This window comes from Physeter macrocephalus, chromosome 11 (assembly GCF_002837175.3).
Source record: "Physeter macrocephalus isolate SW-GA chromosome 11, ASM283717v5, whole genome shotgun sequence".
Classification (NCBI taxonomy): domain Eukaryota; kingdom Metazoa; phylum Chordata; class Mammalia; order Artiodactyla; family Physeteridae; genus Physeter; species Physeter macrocephalus.
In genome coordinates this window covers 67,203,809-67,220,491 of record NC_041224.1, presented here as the reverse complement: position 1 = coordinate 67,220,491, position 16,683 = coordinate 67,203,809, and the positions used below count along the sequence as shown (strand labels likewise).

Sequence of the window (16,683 nt, the reverse complement as noted above, 5' to 3'; positions counted from 1 at the left end):
GGCCATGGCTCACGGGCCCAGCCGCTCCGCGGCATGTGGGATCTTCCCGGACCGGGGCACGAACCCGTATCCCCTGCATCGGCAGACAGATTCTCAACCACTGCGCCACCAGGGAAGCCCCCGAAAGGGTGGATTTAAAAAAAGAAAAGAATAGGGAAAGCATCAGAGACCTACTGAGGCAGCCAGGACTTAAACCAAAATTGTGGAGCCAAGGGAAGTTCAAAAAAGCATGCTGATGTTCTAAGCTTCTCTTTTCCCCTTGAAGAATTTGCTGAATACATGGTCAGAACAAGAATCTATGAAATTTAGCAGAGGATTTCTGCTAAAAGTAGAGAACCAGTAGTCTCATGGGGCTGAGTACATAAAAATTGGAGTTTAGGTGTCCCCAGGTGGCCTGGACTGAGGGGCCAAGATCCTAGTAGGGAAGGGAAGCACCAAGAAATGATTTTGCTGCAGAGTCAGAGGCTAAGCAGAGCAGAAGCTAAGCAAGCTAAGCAGAAAATCCCTATAAAGCAGAGTGAATTTCTGTCCATCTCATGATGTTGACAAGCAAATATTAAAATTCAGGTCCCTCCAAGGAAGAAAGGACCTATAAACACCCCAGACTCTCAATTAGCATTCCCTAGAGGACTATACCCTCTATACACAATAGACTTGAATACAAGAATAACTAGAAATAAGGAAGAATATTTCATAATTATAAAAGGGTCATTCTACCAGGGAAAATGTGAGAACTATAAATTTGTATATATCTAATTCCAGTAATATGGCTTCAAAAAAATATTTTTTCAAGTTCACATGGGATATTTAACAAAGTAGATCTTATGATAGACCATAAAGCAAGTCTCAACAAATTTCATCCAGAATATGTTATCTGACTACAGTTCAATTAAGTAAGAAATGGATTATAAAATAGTAGCTAGGAAACTCCCCCCAAAATACGTTTTGAATGACCCATTTGGTCAAAAAACAAATCACAAAACACATTTGCAACAGAATAGTAATGAAAATACAGTATATCAAAATATATGTGAATCAGCTAAAACTATACTTGATGGGAAATTTATAGCCTTAAATGCTTATACTGGAAGAGAAAAAAGTCCAGAACTAGTGATTTAAATATCATTCTCAAGAAATCAGGAAAAGAACTGCAAATTAAACCCAAAGTAAGTAGAAGAAGGGGAATTATAAAAAGTAGAAATTAATTAAATAGAAAACAAGTGCACAATAGGAAATATCTACAGAGCCAAGAGTTCACTCTTTGAAAAGATCAGTAAAATGTGTAGACCTCTAGCAATACTGATCAAGAAAAGAACATATTCAATATTAAACTCTTGATCTTTTCCCTAATTCTACATCTCCAGTCTTCCTTATTTCTATAAATCTTATCTTCATAAATATCTACTAATATCTCAATTAGAAGTCTTGGGATTGAGACACAGAGCTGGGAAAAGGGAGGCAGAGGAGGCTGAGGCAGACCCGGGCGCCGAGACCGACCAACAGACCGGCAGGGCTGGGCCACGCAGACCCGGCCCAGCGAGTCCCCCCCTGCACCGCGACCTGAGCAAGGTCCCCAAGAGCCTGCCTCATACTGGCCTGGGAGCCAGAGGCACCAGAGCAGATCCCGAATCAGGCTTTCCTCGGCTTCCTATGAGGGCTGGCCGTTTGGAAGGTGCCTTCTTCAGCAGCAGGACCAGGCAGGCCACCATGACCGAGAACTCCACATCCACCCCTGCAGCCAAGCCCAAGTGGGCCAAGGCCTCCAAGAAGTCCACAGACCACCCCAAGTGTTCAGACATGATCGTGGCTGCCATCCAGGCGGAGAACTGTGCTGGCTCTTCATGCCAGTCCGTCCAGAAGTACATCAAGAGCCACTACAAGGTGGGTGAGAACGCCGACTCCCAGATCAAATTGTCCATCAAGCACTTGGTCACCACTGGGGTCCTCAAGCAGACCAAAAGGTGGGTGCCTCAGGGTCTTTCCAGCTGCCCAAGAACGATGAGCCCAAGAGGTCAGTGGCCTTCAAGAAGACAAAGAAGGAATTCAAGAAGGTGGCCATGCCACAGAAGGCCGCTAAGCCCAAGAAGTCTGCCTCCAAAGCCCCACGCAAGAAGCCCAAAGCCACCCCAGTCAAGAAGGCCAAGAAGAAGCCGGCTGCCACACCCAAGAAAACCAAAAAACCCAAGACTGTCAAAGCCAAGCCAGTCAAGGCATCCAAGCGTAAAAAGGCCAAACCAGTGAAGCCCAAAGCCAAGTCCAGTGCCAAGAGGGTCGGCAAGAAGAAGTGACAATGAGGCTTTCCTTGTGGACACTCCTGCCTGTCTCCTATTTTCTGTAAATACTTTTCTCCTTTCTTCTCTCTTGATTCTCATCTGCCACCCTTTGCCCCTTTCCCTTCTGACTTTATAAAGAGACAGAATTTGTATTCCTCAGAAATTAGGGAATAATTCATTTTTCCTTAACCAATTATGCAAGGACAGCAACAACAAATCTCATCTCTGTAATGATGAGAATGTACTTATATTTTGTTTTGTTAATTTGTTACTAATCTGCTTATGGGTTTGGGGATTTGTGTGAGTTTGTGTGTTTTGTTTAGTTACATGGTTGGTTCACTCTGAAGGTAAAAGTTGGAGTCGGGGCCGGCCAGGGGGAGAATGGGCAAGGCAGCTTCTTGTGGCTAGATGACAGGGACCCCAGGAATTGTACGTTTTGTAGGAGTACCTATGAGGCCGTCGAGTTTTCTTTAAGTTGAGCACTGCTTTTGAGAGTTTCAGAACCTTGGCCCTGAGGAGAGGGGCGGCAGCAGCTGGATGGCAAAGGAGGGAGGTGGAAAAAAACCCTCTCTAGGCTGACTTCCACCTCCCAGTGGTGAGCAGTGGGGTGTCCAAATCCAGGTTCCTTCTCACTTCTGTTAGTCTGCCCCAGTGACCTCCCTATTGTCCTAGGGACGTGGAGGAGGTTGAAGTGACAGCTGGTCCGAGAAACTGTGGCTTCTCTCAGTCAGCTGGCAACTAGCCACTGGGGGAGTGGGGGTGGGGGTCTCTGGCTTCCAAGTGTCTCCTGTTAAACAGGAGTAGAAACTTTGGGGGAAGGGTGGAGAGTCAGTCAGCCAAGTGCCTCAGTGTGCCCTGTTGAAACTTGGGTTTTTCCACACAATTGGATTGTATCCTAGGAGGACCTTTTTCCTTTTCCCCTGATTTTTGGTTCCTCCTGTACAAGAGATGGCTTTGCTTAGCAGTCTGGTGGTGCTCCAGCCCTGCCACCCACCACTTAAAAACCTCCCAACCTCTTTACTTCTGAGTCTAAGTAGTTGTAGATGGGGGAGGAGGGGAGGGCGGGGAGTGGACAGTAAAACATAACTGCAGTCGACTTTGAATCGCTAAGTAGTTTTACAGAGCTAGGTCTGTGTGTATGTGTGTGTATATGTATATATACACATCTAGGGCTAGTACTTACGTTTCACACCCAGGAGCTGGGAGAAAAAACCTGTACAGTCGTCTCTCCCTTTTTTTTTTAATAGAATAGAAAAACGCGCAATTGCGCTTCTCCCTCCCCCGCCTTTTTATTTGTAAACAAGTGTTATTTGTGCCTGGAAGAATTTGCTGTCTTTGTAATTTTCAAACTTTAAAATAAAATTGAAAAAACAAGGGAAAAAAAAGTCTTGGGATTATTCTTGAGACCTCTCACTACTACACACACACACACACACACACACACACACACACACACACACACACACACACACACACCATTCAGACCACTACAAAATTTTATTGATTCTACCTCTTAAATATATTGAATCCACCCTATATACTACATCTTCATTGCTATACCCTATTCTAAGCCACCGTCACGCTGTGGTGGACTGTTGCAGTAGCTTCCCAACGGTAGCTTCCTGGATTCATTTTTACTACCCATCAATCCATTCTTTACATAGAAGTTAGAATGATCCTTTAAAAAGCATAAATATCATATCATGCTGCTCTTAAGAATTCTTAAAAGGTTTGCTCTTACGCTTTGGTGAAAACTCAGATGTTTAAGATAACCCCACATCTCCGCAGGATATAGTCCCTGCTGCTCTCTCCTGACCACTTTACTCCAGTCCACTCTAGCCTTCTTTCACTTCTTCCAAAGCGCCAAGTTCTCACTCAAGTCCTAGTTCTTCAGCATGGAATGTACTTAACATTCAACTCTCACTTTACTTCTTCAGAGAGGTCCCCTGTTTAAGTGACATCTCCTACTGTTTTTCTATAGTGTTCTGTTCTTTTCCTTCATGGCAGTTTTCACAACTTAAAATTGTATTTATTGGTATGTTTGCTTAATCTTTCACCTCAAACCATAATTTTCATGAAAGCAGAGACTGTTCACTGTTGTAGTCCTGGTGTCTTAACTAAGTGCCTGGTACATATTACGTGTTTGGTAAATATATGATGAATGAAAAAAGACAGCATGCCACCTTAGGTAAACTATATAGGTCAGGAACCATTTCATAGGTGTGCCCTGTACCCTGGGAGCGTGGAGGGATTGTTTCCTCTGGTTTAATCCTTTATTTCTTCAAAATAACTCTCTGAGAAAGGCACCATGTAATCATTGTAATGCCTGGAGACAGTTTTTGATGATTAGCCTGTCTTCTCAGTGATGTATATTTTATGTGCTAAGCTAAACTGGCAGTTGTGGGCAGATTTTATTTAAGCCCCCGCAAAGGAATACACCTGCCCGCATTTCTTAGATTGGAGCTCTTGGAAACTAGAGGCAGTGTTCTCAGTGGCAGTCCTGGCTAAACAACTTATCTTCCTTTCTAGAACTACTTTTTTTTTTAAACATTAGAGCCCTACAAAGGAAATGTGGTCTAATTACATTTGCTTACTACTGAGATTGACAGTATTGTTTGTGTAAAGGTTGTTAGCTGTTTTAGTCATATAAATATGCCATAATGTTACCAAAGTACATGACTTGCCTGTTAATCACAAGGCAAAAATGACCACATTTCACAATACTAATATCTTCATATGTTTTATAAGATATACAGAGCTATTAAGACTTGATATTACAAAGTATTTTGCATTTTCTTAGAGAGCTTGTGTTTTCTTTCTGCATCTTAGACCTAATTTTTAATTAAATTTTTAATTGTTTTTAAGCTAATTTCAATAAAATGAGATGCTTAATTGTATGTTTGGTATAAAATTATAAGTTCAACAATTTGAGACAGCTTTCAGGCCACTAGGATTTCTTGAAACTCATGAAAAAAATGTTTACTACCAATTTTAGACATAAATTTCATTTCAAAAGAAAATGTTTTATATACCCGAAACTAACTCAATACTAAATCAACTATACTTCAATTTTTTTAGAAAAGAAAATGTTTTAGGGACTTATATTTCTTAATGTATAGTAAATGAGGTATTCTTATTTATTTCTAAAGTGTAGGTACCATACTTAGAATTCTCCCATAAACTGAAAAAAGCATGCTGAATGTTTCTTATGCATATTATCAGGTTCAGGGCCATGATGGGAAAGGGAAATGAAACAAAAAGAGTGAGAATTCTCAATGATTGGTTTCTCACATCATCATATCATTATTATTGCTATTATTAATTCTGCCTTTAACAAAATTGTTAATTCTTAGTGAAATAATTTTTAAAGCTTCATCTACTTATTGATATCTGTGGATTTACCAGACATTCATAGCTATTCTCAGGTCAATGAAATTGGGAGTTTATAAATTATAAGAATTTGTAAATGTCTGCTGTCAGGTATGACTAAGTAAGTTTCTGAATTTCATAATCCTCTGGTTGCTACTGCGGGTTCTTTCTTGGGTTTTTGAAATGTAAATCACTGACTCAAGAGCTAGTGAAAGAATATGAGGAATATTGAAATTCTTCCTATAGTACTATAGCAATGTACAAATATGGTACATTATAGTTATAGAAGGGGTGAGGAGACTTAAGTACTGGGAACTCTGCCATTATGTGAAAACAGTCTTCTCAAGTGAATTGCCAATTTAGAGACTATATTAAATAAATGTAATGGAGTGGTTTTTATGTTTATTTCTAGAAAGGGGAAAGAGCAGCTTTATTTTGCCAGAAAGACAGTGTCAGCTCTAGCCATTTATCTCCTAGCAAAACAAACTACCTGCAGAATTCTAATTGGCCTATTTCTTCTCCTTCACATTTAATTAAAATCTTTCTCTAGCAATACGTGATACCGAGGATAGTGTATGGATTCATTTATTGTACCAAGAAAGACTTGGGTTAACTATATATTTCTAGCTGCCAGCCTTTACTAGTTATTTATCTTCTACTTGTTTAGCAGTCTTGTCTAACAGCACTAACACTGGTAAAGAGTAGGGTAGTTAAACTGTTTACAGTCTTTACCTTCTCTGCCTATGTCACCATCCATAGAGTTGTATTCCATTCTGCAAAGTGTTTAATGTTTACTTAGATAAGTAAAACCTTATCACACTAGAAATTACAACTCAATTTTACTTTGTAGCTTAATTCCATCATGTAATAAAATAATCCTTGTGCATAGGATTGGAATTGATCTCTATTTGCATCCTACCTTAGAGTGCTGCCCTGTAGATAAATACTGCTGCTCCAAGGGGGCTAGGTAGAAGACTAAGGATGAGTTGATATAATTGCATCCTTGTTATTAAAAAATAGAAAATGCCTCACCAATGGTGAAACAGCAATCATTTTTATATATCAAGGACACTATCCTGTTAGCTAAAAATTGATCATCATCCAATAGGAAGCTTGAGTTCAAAGATTTTAAATTCAGACACTGTGTTTCAAATAGAATAAGTGGATTTAAGTTCAGTAGTGTATCATATGAACTGTTTCAGAAAGCAGTTAATACATTATAATGATTGAGAGCTTTTTTCCTCCTGGGTATTAAATTGATAATTAAATTGTTCTTTTTTTCAAACTATGCCCTCTTAGAGGGTAGGGAAGGCATGTTTAACCTGGTGTATTCAACTCTTTGCTGGGCTACATGTTTATTCAGTACTTAATAAATATGCATAATAAATAAATTGTAGCTGCAATTCTGAACCTACTTTGCTGTGACCTGTAATAGGCTGTTCTACACTCTGCTCTCTTTGTCTTTCAAGCAAATCACATCACCCGAAACTTATGACCCACTTTACTACAATAGTGCTGACATGTTTGGAGAGCCTAGAAAGAAGAATTGAAATTTAACTGGCATCATGGGATCTCAGTTGGTTTAACAGTTTCTCTTACCTTACTTGGTAATGCATGTATAATAATACTGAATGGCATTTGCTCTCAAGGGATTTTAGAGTTGATTACAACAGAAATATATTGCAGGAAAGAACATAGATACTGTAATTAAAAGAGTTATGGGAGGGCTTCCCTGGTGGCGCAGTGGTTGAGAGTCCGCCTGCCGATGCAGGGGACACGGGTTCGTGCCCCGGTCTGGGAAGATCCCACATGCTGCGGAGCGGCTGGGCCCGTGAGCCATGGCCACTGAGCCTGCGCGTCTGGAGCCTACGCGTCCGGAGCCTGTGCTCCGCAACGGGAGAGGCCACAACAGTGAGAGGCCCGCGTACCACAAAAAAAAAAAAAAAAAAAAAAAGGGGGTTATGGGAGAGACTAGAAATTACTCTATCTGATAACCTGTTAATTTCAAGACCTAAAGCATCTATTTAAATATGATACTGTGGAAAATAATCTTCCTAGTTCAAAAATTAATAATAAGCTCCATCATAAGTAGTTATGTATATTGAGCATTAAATTTTATGATACTCATTTATTTCATCTCTTTTCTTAAAAACTGTTTATTTCCTGGACATAAGCTATTTGATACACAGGCATACCTCAGAGATATTGCAGGTTTGGTTCCAGACCACCGAAATAATGTGATAACTTCAACAAAGCAAGGCATACGAATTTTTTGGTTTCCCAGTGCATATAAAAGTTAATGTTTATTCTATACTGTAGTCTATTAAGTCTTCAATAGCATTATGTCTAAAAAATAATACAATACTTAATTTTAAAATATTGCTGAAAAATGCCAACCATCATCTGAGCCTTCAGCAAGTTATAATCTTTTTGCAACATCAAAGATCACAGATCACCATAACAAATATAATGAAAACGCTTGAAATATTGCAAGAATTACCAAAATGTCACACAGAGACACGAAGTGAGCAAATGCTATTGGAAAAATGGCACTGATAGACTTGCTTGACACAAGGTTGCTGCAATGCACCAATTTGTAAAAAAAAAAACAAAACAAAAGAACCACACAGTATCCACAAATCACAATAAAACAAGGTGTGCCTGGAGTTTACTGTTCTTTTATTTACTTAAAGAAAAGAGAAGGTCAGGACTGCATTTTTTTACTAATTGTCATCTATATATAATAGTCTTATTGGCAAGTCAGCTGAATCTTATTCCCTAAGGGATAAATTGTAAGATGTTTCATGTGAACAAATAGAGGGTGTCAAAGATGTGAATTCAACGTAGAGAAGACTTAGTTTTTTTAATATATTGTTTTCAATAGCTGTACTTTTTGTGTTGTAGTTCATTTAAACATATCAAAATTCCTTTTTCTGATCCCAAAACTGGTTTAAAAGGTGGTCATTCACTATTATGGGGCCAAGTTTTATTGTTTATTCTAATGATAAAATTATGTATCCTTACTGTAAGACATTCAAACTTTAAACATTCAAAACAATCATAACGTTTTTTGCTTTCAAACAGAATTTTAAAAAGAAAAAAGTAAAAATCACTGGAAGACAGTGGGTAGCCTCTTGAATGATTTTAAACAAGGAATGATATGCATAAGTAGATTTGTATTTTAGAAAGATCACTGGCAGCTGTATGGAAACAGATTGGAGGCAGGAAGGACAGGCAGGATGGACGCTGTTAGAGTACGCAGGCCAAGAAAAATAAAGGCTTTAGCTGAGACAGTAATCACAGGAACATGGAAGAGGAGACAGGATCAACTGGGTTTTGGTAAGTGATTTCACGTGGTGAGAAGGGCAGGGGAAATGCTGAAAAGGACGCCCAGGTTTTTAGCCTGAGTGACAGTAGCGTACCCTCATCTGACATAGAGAACATGGGAGATGGAACAGGTTTCGAGGAAAAGATTATGGATTCAGTTTTATACGTGTAAAGTGTGAGTTGCTTATGGCACACCAAAGGAGGATAATCTTTTCCATTTGAGATACAGGCCTGGAATTTGAGAATTGGTTTTAGATGTCATCAGTATAAGTGGTTGTTGAAACATTGGGACTGAAGAGAGATCACTAGGAAAACATGTAGAGAGAAAAGGGCCAAAGTCTGAAGAAATGGCTAAAGAGATGGGGGAAAAAACGAGGGTAGTAAATAGGAAACAATGGAAGAAGAGTTTGAAGAGGAAGAGTAATTTAGAGCATCAAATGCCAGTTAGCAAACAAAGAGGTTGAAGATTGAGAAGTGTTCATTGAAATTAGCAACTTAGAGATGACTGGTATCTGAGAATAGTCAGTAGAGTGAGTTAGGGAAAGAAACCAGATAACCATGTGTTTCAGATTGGGTAAGCAGCAGTGACTAGAATAATCTTTCAGGTAGTTTGGTTATAAAGAAAAGGTAAATGTATGGGCAGTTGCTTAGAACGGAGGATAGGAATTAATGGAGGGTTTTATTGTGAATTTTGATTTCTTTCTTTCTTAGGAACAGAGTATATTTATATCTGAAGGGAAAAAGAATAGTCATTGTTGCAAAAGAGATTAAAATAATGCTAAGAGAACCAAAATACTTGAAGAAGCTAGAAGGATATCCAGAGCATGGTGTCTTCCATGGAGAAGACAGATACTTACATAAAAAATTTATAGCACAAACTGATATAATTCCTGATGATAGAATTTAAGTGCCACATGTTAGATGAATAAAAAGAGAAGGCTGGTAGCTCCAGAGGAGTTGAGAAAATTTTGATAGTCTGATGTCAAATGCTAAACTCAGTTGGGTATCCTCCGTTTAGTTTTCTACTTTGAAAATCAGTGCATCATTTAGAAGTATGTAACATAAGCCTTCAGTTCATTATTGCTGATGAGAATCTTTAGTTGTGTATAAGATTTCCCTGGCTCAGTCTGATAGCTGACCTTCACTGTCTTCAGGCATTTAATCCATCTATGTTTCTATGCCAGCTCCATAAAACCATCAGTGGTACCTTTTCTCTTGGAAAGCACAGCCGTGCAAGAATTTCTTTCACAGATTACAATAAAGCTTTACTATTAGTAAGTTTTCCCTCTCATTATTACTTTTTTAAAATATAAATTTATTTATTTATTTACTTTTGGCTGCGTTGGGTCTTCACTGTTGCGCATAGGCTTTCTCTAGTTGCGGTGAGTGGGGGCTACTCTTCGTTGCGGTGCGTGGGCTTCTCATTGTGGTGGCTTCTCTTGTTGCGGAGCCCCAGCTCTAGGCGTGCGGGCTTCAGTAGTTGTGGCACACGGGCTCAGTAGTTGTGGCTTGTGGGCTTAATTGCTCCACTGCATGTGGGATCTTCCCAGACCAGGGCTCAAACCCATGTCCCCTGCACTGGCAGGAGGATTCTTAACCACTGGGCCACCAGGGAAGTCCCTCATTATTACTTCATATTCTTCCTCAAAACTTCCCCAGAATCATGAAATAATTACATTTTGTTTTTACAAAGTTCATGTTACAGATAATCTATCTGTAGATAATTTTGAGTCTGTCTTGATTATTGTTTTCTTCTGACTGCATGTGGGATCTTGCCAGACCAGGGCTCAAACCCATGTCCCCTGCACTGGCAGGAGGATTCTTAACCACTGGGCCACCAGGGAAGTCCCTCATTATTACTTCATATTCTTCCTCAAAACTTCCCCAGAATCATGAAATAATTACATTTTGTTTTTACAAAGTTCATGTTACAGATAATCTATCTGTAGATAATTTTGAGTCTGTCTTGATTATTGTTTTCTTCTGTGCAATAAAGGACAACACGGTAAGAATATGAGGTTGTAATAGTAAATGGGCAACCACAGATGTGAAGTGATTGTATAGGCAAAGTGTTAGTGTTTGACTTTTTAAACAGAAGGCCTGAATTCTATGAATACTAGAACATACATTATCTTGAGTGTGAGAAAAATCTCATTCTGGTTTTCCATTCATCTCCTAAACTTTTACTCCATAGAGGCTTTTTAATGCCTTAACATACACAATTCTATGAATTAATTGTCCAATTGGCTCTTTGAGGTTAGGGAAGTGCTTTTATGTTTGTTCATTAAGTCCAATATGATTCATTGCTTTAGGCATAACAGTGCTTTCCATATATTTATCTTTATTCCCAGTGTACAGGTCAAAATAATCACCATTGACTTATTTTTTTGTCTCAGAAATACATTTCTCATCTTCCCAGTCTAAACATTTGATGGTAAACACTCTCCAAATCCAAGTGAGTTAGTATGTTTCATGAGGAACTCTGATATTCTAATGTGTTAAGCATTGAAAGATACCCCTTTCTGCTCTCATGAGCACACAGATGTGGCCACCTATTGATATATACTGTAAATATTGACATACATTTAAAATTATTTTGAGTAAAAATCTACAAGCTGGTTATCTACTCAGGTTGATGCATAGCATTAGAATACTTTAATTGAAAGAGTAAAGTTCAACAGAGGTGTAGAGAAAGAGTAAATGAAAGAAATATGGACTAATAAAAATATAGAATTCTAGAATTTTTAGAGCGGAAAGAGATCTCAACAGTTATCAGATAAGCCTTGGGATAACTGAGCGTATATGACTTAGAAAAGGGAGCACACTTATTCTCTATATTCCTGAAAGAGTAGAATGAAAATCTCATATAGAAGCTCCTTGGGGATAAGTTTGGAGTTCATTATAAAGAAGAACCTTCTAGGGACTTCCCTGGCAGTCCAGTGGTTAAGACTCCGTGCTTCCACTGCAGGGGGCATGGGTTTATTAGCTGGTCAGGGAACAAAGATCCCGCATGCCGCAGGGCTCGGCCAAAAAAAGGAAAAAAGAAAAACCTTCTAGTGGTCACAGCTATTTGGAAGTGGGAGTAGACATCCCCAAGTGAGATATTCAGGTCGGGAGCTGAGCATTGGATGGGTAGTTGGACCCATTGACATTTGTGAGATCTTCCAATCCTTGAATTCTTACCTAAACCAGTGATCAACGTTTCTCTTTTCTTTTAACTTTTTAAAACTGTGGTATACACAGTAAAGTGCACAAATCTTAAATGTACAAGTCAATGAATGTTTATGTATATATGCACCTGAGAATATTTCCAGCACTTCAGGAGGCTCTAGTCAGTACCCTCTCTCCCCCTATTATAGATAATCACTATTCTGATTTCTGCCACCAAAAAATAGTTTTACCTATACTTAAACATCACATAAATAGATTCACAGAATATTTACTGTTGTGGATCTGGCTTCTTTTGCTCATTGTTATGTCTATGAGGTTCATCCATGCTACATGTAGCAGTAGTTCAGTCTCTGTAATATTCCACTAATGTCATTGTAGGAATGTCTCATAATGTAGCCATGCCACTGTTGATGGACATGTGGATTGGTTCCACTTTGAGACTGTAAATAACCGTGCTATGAACAATCTTTACATGTCTTTTGGTAGACATCTGCACTCATATCTCTAGGATATGTTACTAGGAATGGATTGCTGTTTCATAGCATAGGTTTAGGTTTATTTTAGCAGTTTCTGCCAAGCAATTTTCCAAAGTGACTGTGCACATTAGATTCCCACTAGCAACATAATGAAAATTTCAGTTCCTGCTCATCCCTGCCAACACTGTGTATTGTCAGTCTTTTTTATTTTAGCCATTGAATATGTTGTAGTATTTCTTTTTCTATGGTTATTGATCATTTGGATAGTCTCTCTTAGGAAGTGCTTATTTTATTTTTAGCCTTTTTTTAAATTGGGTCATTTATCTTTATCTTGCTGATTTGTAGGAATTCTTTACATATTCTGAATATAAGTCTTTAGGGAATTATATGTATTACAAATATAATTTCCCAGTCTGTGCCTTACTTTTTCACTCTTTTAACATGGTCTTTGATGAACAGACGTTCTTAATTTTAGTTAAGTGCAATTTATCGTTTTTCTCTTTTGTGGTTAGTGCTTTTTGTTTCCTCTTCAAGAAGTCTTTGTCTAGCCCAAGGTCATGAAGACATTTAGACCAATAATTCTTTTTTCTTTTTTTTTTTTAAATTTTTTGGCCGCACCATGTGGCATGCGGAGATCTTAGTTCCCTGACCAGGGATCAAACCTGCGCCCCCTGCAGCGGAAACAGGGAGTCTTAACCACTGGACAGCCAGAGAAGTCCCCCAGACCAATAATTCTTGAATTATCATACTAAATTAGATAACGGTAAACTTTCATTTGTTCATACACCAAAAAAAGAAATAAATATATAGAACTGTACTATTTTCTCCCATATTTTAATTCTTAAGCTTTTGGCATTAGCTGTGAATAAGTAGATAATTATGATGATACTAAATCTGAAATTTACTGTCAGGATACTTGGTTATTGCTATGGTAACAAAACCACTACAAAATCTCAGTGGCTTTTTTTCTCACTCATGCTACTTGTAGAAAGTGGGTTAACAGGGGGGCTATGCTGTTTTTGTTCACTTAGGCAAACATGTTGATGTAAACTCCATTATAATATATACTTTCATGATCACTGTAATAGGGGAAGGGAAACATGGAAAATTGCTTTTGGACTCTTAAACTTTCTGCCTAGAAGTATCATGTGCCACTATGAGATGACCCTATGAGTTCCATCAACCTTGACTAATTTCAGAGGTTGTGAGGAAGTGTAATCTTACACTTCCTGAAAGGAGAGCTAAAATATTTGTGAATAGCCATAATAATGACTGTCACAGTTAACTTGGGCAAGTTACTTAACGTCTCTCTATGGATCGGTTTGTTCACTATAAAATAGAGGCTAATGATTGTATCTATCTCATTTGGTAGTTGTGAGGATTAAATGGGGTAATACATGTAAACCCTTAGAATACTGCCTGATACTTAGTAAACACTCAATATATGTGTGCTAATATTACTGCTATCATTGTTATTAGGCTCTTACTATGTGATGGACACCATACTACCTGCTTTACATGGATTGATTATTCAAATAACTCCCATAGTATCTACTATTACTATCCTCATTTACAGATGAGAAAACTTAGCTTCAGAGATATTAACTAACTTGCTCACGTTCCACAACTAAAAAATAAAAGGTGGGATTTGAATTCAGGCAGTCTGATTTCAGAGCCTGCAATATTAACCATGACTCCCTCCCAGATAGCAAATAAATATTAACAGAAGAATTCAGAAATGCATCCTGTGCTTAGAGAACTCGTGTTTGTGTATGTACAGTTCATGGTTATGAGTTTATAGTGAAGTTTTAATATATTTCTATTTTCTGCTAGTTTGTAAAGTTGTTTCTAGTTCATATCATTTAATTAACAGTACTATTTCATGGTGTTCTGTCATGGTCTTACATCTAAACAAATTTAGAACTGATCTTGTCCTTCATTAACAGGTGAAGAAGATTAGGCCAGAATGGTTTAGTGATCCCAGAAGACATAGCTAGTTGGTGTCATGCTGGAACTCAGACTCAGACTTCCTGACTTCAGTTCAGAGCTCTTCCTCCTGCCTCAGGTTACCTCCCTGTAGTTAACATGGCACATAATCCTTTATCAAAAATTTGAGATGCTTTGGTTCTTCCTTCCCCCAAATTTGAGTGAGTTTGTTGTAGAAAACTGCAATTGTGCTTCTTCCTCATAGCTTACATTGGTACATCTTGATTTTAAGTTACTAATTTTGTCTTTTAAATATTCTAATGTTACTAAACACCAAGAGTCAAATTAGATATTTGGAGAGACTTTGTAATAAGAATAAATACCTCCAGAGAAAATGCTTCCATGGAAAAACATTGTAATGATGAGCTTTTTCACGTAAGCCAGATTTGGAGTCAAATTTCTGAAGGAAAAGGGATGACAGTGGAATTAGAGATGGATCAAGTATACTATATTTGAGGTATATCTCAAGATACATTAGCAAGAAGTAAAATGACTATTTACTCATAAACAGCTTGTTACTTTTCCTACCAGTGACATGAGAATGTACATTTATCAACCTCAGATATATTGTAGTTTTCAGAATTAAACCTTTTAAGGAAATGCCAAACCATATTAATTTCATAGTCATGGTCTGTTTTCCCATAATTAAATGGGATTTTTGTATGATATTTGCAGTGCATTGTCGTGTAATTTTATCTGGAAGGTTAACAGGATATAAATTGAGTTAACCTGTAGTTCTAGCCAGTAATAGCAATTACTCATTCTATTGCTGTATGGTAGAGAAGGAGTAGGAAGGAAGTCACGGCACTTCTTTTTCTCTCAGTATCGAAAGTTGTCAGGTATCTGTCAGGAAGATGAACCTAACCTGTGCCACATGGTAATGCATTCATAGGGAAATATATTGTTGTCTTGAGAGTACATGATACTTTCTCCTGCTCTCCTATAGTTTCAAACATTTCTTTTTGCATTAGAATAAATGCTGTTTTATAAAATTGAATGCAGAATTTAAATAAATTTTTTAATATAAAACACAAAGCTTATAAACTGTGCTGTCATACTCTTCCTGCTAGACATGTTTACTCTTCTCTGTCCTGAACGGCTCATTCTGATTTGAGAGAGCGAGACAATGAATTTATCACTAGAAATTATCTCTAAGCCTCCTTTCAGCAATAAGGTAGTATATTTTCTGGAGAGGAAAATGGGAAGAGTCTGGTCAAAGGGAATTTTAGTTCTATGTTTAGTAAAAAGTTTTAAAAAGAAAGTGTATTCATAAAAAGAAAGTGTATTGCATGTGAAATTAAAATTGAAGTTTAAAAGGTCTGTGATTTTTTATGGTACTTTACTCTTTCTTTAAAGTAACACAACCATATTACTGAATGTTGGGGAGTAAAAACAAAGATTGGAAAGAAATTACTCATAATTTCATCATCCTAAAACATTATTACTTTGAGCATTTGGGTGTGTTTCCTTCCAATCTTATGTATCTGTTCTTCTGATATAACTATAATATGTGTAATATACTTTTTTATATATACAGCAGGTTCTTATTAATTATTCATTTTATACATATTAGTGTATATTTGTCAATCCCAATTCATCACACCCCCACCCCCACCACCACTTCCCCCCTTGGTGTCCATACATTTCTTCTCTACATCTGTGTCTCTATTTCTGCCCTGCAAACCGGTTCATCTGTACCATTTTCCTAGGTTCCACATATATGCATTAATATACGATATTTGTTTTTCTCTTTCTGACTTACTTCACTCTGTATGACAGTCTCTAGATCCATCCATGTCTCTACAAATGACCCAATTTTGTTCCTTTTTATGGCTGAGTCATATTCCATTGTATATATGTACCACATCTTCTTTATCCATTTGTCTGTTGATGGGCATTTAGGTTGCTTCCATGACCTGGCTTTTGTAAATCGTGCTGCAATGAACATTGGGGTGCATGTGTCTTTTTTTTTTTAATTTTATTTATTTTTTTATACAGCAGGTTCTTATTAGTTATCCATTTTATACATATTAGTGTATATATGTCAATCCCAATCTCCCAATTCATCCCACCACCACCAC

General features: G+C 37.8%; 1 protein-coding gene and 1 pseudogene across 4 annotated transcripts in view; both read left to right on the top strand.

Annotated features, from left to right (window-relative positions):
• HMG20A (high mobility group 20A) overlaps positions 1-16,683 on the top strand; it is a 77,359-nt gene that overhangs the window by 14,107 nt on the left and 46,569 nt on the right. The window contains exon 2 of one of the 4 annotated variants that reach the window (XM_028495269.2): positions 14,563-14,681. The exons of 2 other annotated variants lie outside the window; for them this stretch is intronic. The gene's annotated coding sequence lies outside the window, so the exon portion shown is untranslated. Of the gene's footprint in view, positions 1-14,562; positions 14,682-14,725; positions 14,764-16,683 lie in introns of those variants that run through there. One more of the 4 variants, XM_028495270.2, reaches the window with a different exon arrangement.
• Positions 1,181-2,380, top strand: LOC102976047 (histone H1.0-like; annotated as a pseudogene).